This window comes from Oryx dammah, unplaced genomic scaffold (genome assembly GCF_014754425.2).
Source record: "Oryx dammah isolate SB20612 unplaced genomic scaffold, SCBI_Odam_1.1 HiC_scaffold_29, whole genome shotgun sequence".
NCBI lineage: Eukaryota > Metazoa > Chordata > Mammalia > Artiodactyla > Bovidae > Oryx > Oryx dammah.
This window is the reverse complement of record NW_024070213.1, coordinates 39405521-39408480: the sequence shown is the minus strand read 5'-3', so window position 1 is coordinate 39408480 and position 2960 is coordinate 39405521. Positions and strand designations below refer to the sequence as shown.

The 2960-nt window shown below is 40.0% G+C and overlaps 1 non-coding gene across 1 annotated transcript; it reads left to right on the top strand.

Annotated features, from left to right (window-relative positions):
* The first annotated feature begins 1717 nt into the window (after window positions 1-1717).
* LOC120859007 lies at window positions 1718-1824 on the top strand. Its single transcript, XR_005720023.1, has one exon. It is a non-coding gene; the product is annotated as a U6 spliceosomal RNA (small nuclear RNA).
* The last annotated feature ends 1136 nt before the right edge of the window (window positions 1825-2960 follow it).

Below are 2960 nucleotides of genomic sequence, written 5' to 3'. Positions count from 1 at the left end.
ATATTGTCACCCTGCTTATTTAACTTCTATGCAGAGTACATCATGAGAAACACTGGGCTGGATGAAGCACAAGCTGGAATCAGGATTGCTGGAAGAAATATCAATCACCTCAGATGTGCAGATGACACCACCCTTATGGCAGAAAGTGAAGAGGAACTAAAAAGCCTCTTGATGAAAGTGAAAGTGGAGAGTGAAAAAGTTGGCCTAAAGCTCAACATTCAGAAAACAAAGATCATGGCAGCTGGTCCCATCACTTCATGGGAAATAGATGGGGAAACAGTGGAAACAGTGGCTGACTTGATTTTCTGGACTCCAAAATCACTGCAGATGGTGATTGCAGCCATGAAATTAAAAGACGTTTACTCGTTGGAAGGAAAGTTATGACCAACCTAGATAGCATATTCAAAAGCAGAGACATTATTTTGTCAACAAAGGTCTGTCTAGTCAAGGATATGGTTTTTCCAGTGGTCAGGTATGGATGTGAGAGTTGGACTATAAAGAAAGCTGAGCACCAAAGAACTGATGCCTTTGAAGTGTGGTGTTGGAGAAGACTCTTGAGAGTCCCTTGGACTGCAAGGAGTTCCAACCAGTCAATCCTAAAGGCAATCAGTCCTGGGTGTTCATTGGAGAGATTGATGTTGAAGTTGAAAAGCCAATACTTTGGCCACCTGATGTGAAGTTCTGAGTCATTTGAAAAGACCCTGATGCTGGGAAAGAGTGAGGGCAGGAGGATAAAGGGAAGACAGAGGATGAGATGGTTGGATGGCATTACCGATTCAATGGACATGGGTTTGGGTGGACTCCAAGAGCTGGTGATGGACAGGGAGGCCTGGTGTGCTGCAGTCCATGGGGTTGCAAAGAGTCAGACATGACTGAGCAACTGAACAACAGCTATGACCATAACCAGTGGTTTCCGAGTTTTGAGAATCTGGGAATCACCTCCTGTGCTTGTTGTGAAGCAGGTCCCCTGAGGTATCCTCTATAAATTTTCACTTAATGGAGCTGGAGGCGGCCCAGAGATCTAAAAGTTTTATGGCAGGATGCAGAGAGCTAACTGCCATGCTTTCCAGCTGAACCCAGCTCCCTGGTAACTGAATATCCACTTGCAATTTAAGCTAAAATCCAGGGAAGAAAAAATTGAAATGTAGGCCTTCATCAATTGTTTCTGGTGTCTCAAACGATGGGTTCTATAATACTTTCTCAGTGAGTTTTCACAGCCCAATACTAAACACGCAGCCCCTTCTTCTTTCTGTAAAGTTACTGGTCTTTCTTCTTTCCCACCTCTTGTCATAATCTTAGTTCATATCTTGTAAGTGGTTTCCAGAGTCATCTTAGATCACTCAACCAATAAATAAAATCATCTGGTTTTTTGTGTTTTCCTCTAAACTAAGTCCCTCTGGCTCTTTATCATTCTGGTTGCTCTTATGTATTCCCTCTAGTACCAGGAACAAATAAGCAAATCATGACTACTTCACATCTCTGAAGTACCAAAGGAAGTGATTCACAGGAAAAAATGTGCCAGTACAAATACCAAAAAAGCAAGAGAGTTCCAGAAAAACACCTATTTCTGCTTTATTGGCTATGCCAAAGCCTTTGACTGTGTGGATCACAACAAACTGTGGAAAATTCTGAAAGAGATGGGCATACCAGACCACCTGACCTGCCTCTTGAGAAACCTGTATGCAGGTCAGGAAGCAACAGTTAGAACTGGACATGGGTGCTCGCTTCGGCAGCACATATACTAAAATTGGAACAATACAGGGAAGATTAGCATGGCCCCTGCACAAGGATGACATGCAAATTCATGAAGTGTTCAATATTTTTAGAATTCAGCACCACCAAACCAGCTCTCTAACAAATGCTAAAGGATATTCTCTAGATAGGAAACACAAAAAGGGTGTATAAACTCAAACCCAAAACAATAAAGTAAATGGCAATGGGATCATACATATCAATAATTACCTTAAATGTAAATGGGTTGAATGCCCCAACCAAAAGACAAAGACTGGCTGAATGGATAAAAAAACAAGACCTCTATATATGTTGTCTACAAGAGACCCACTTCAAAACAGGGGACACATACAGACTGAAAGTGAAAGGCTGGAAAAAGATATTCCATGCAAATAGAGAGCCAAAGAAAGCAGGAGTAGCAATACTCATATCAGATAAAAATAGACTTTAAAACAGGCTGTGAAAAGAGACAAAGAAGGACACTACATTATGATCAAAGGATCAGTCCAAGAAGAAGATATAACAATTATAAATATATATGCACCCAACATAGGAGCACCACAACATGTAAGACAAATGCTACCAAGTATGAAAGGGGAAATTAACAATAACACAATAATATTGGGAGACTTTAACATACCACTCACACCTATGGATAGATCAACTAAACAGAAAATTAACAAGGAAATGCAAACTTTAAATGATACCATAGACCAGTTAGACCTAATTGATATCTATTGGACATTTCACCCCAAAACAATGAATTTCACCTTTTTCTCAAGTGCACATGAACCTTCTCCAGGATAGATCACATCCTGGGCCATAAATCTAGCCTTGGTAAATTCAAAAAAATCAAAATCATTCCAAGCATCTTTTCTGACCACAATGCAGTAAGATTAGATCTCAATTACAAGGAAAACTATTAAAAATTCCAACACATGGAGGCTGAACAACACGCTTCTGAATAACCAACAGATCACAGAAGAAATAAAAAAAGAAATCAAAATATGCATAGAAACGAATGAAAATGAAAACACAACAACCCCAAACCTGTGGGACACTGTAAAAGCAGTGCTAAGGGGAAGGTGCATAGCAATACAGGCATACCTCAAGAAACAAGAAAAAAGTCAAATAAATAACCAGCCCTACACCCAAAGCAACTAGAAAAGGAAGAAATGAAGAACCCCAGGGTTAGTAGAAGGAAAGAAATCTTAAAAATTAGGGCAGAA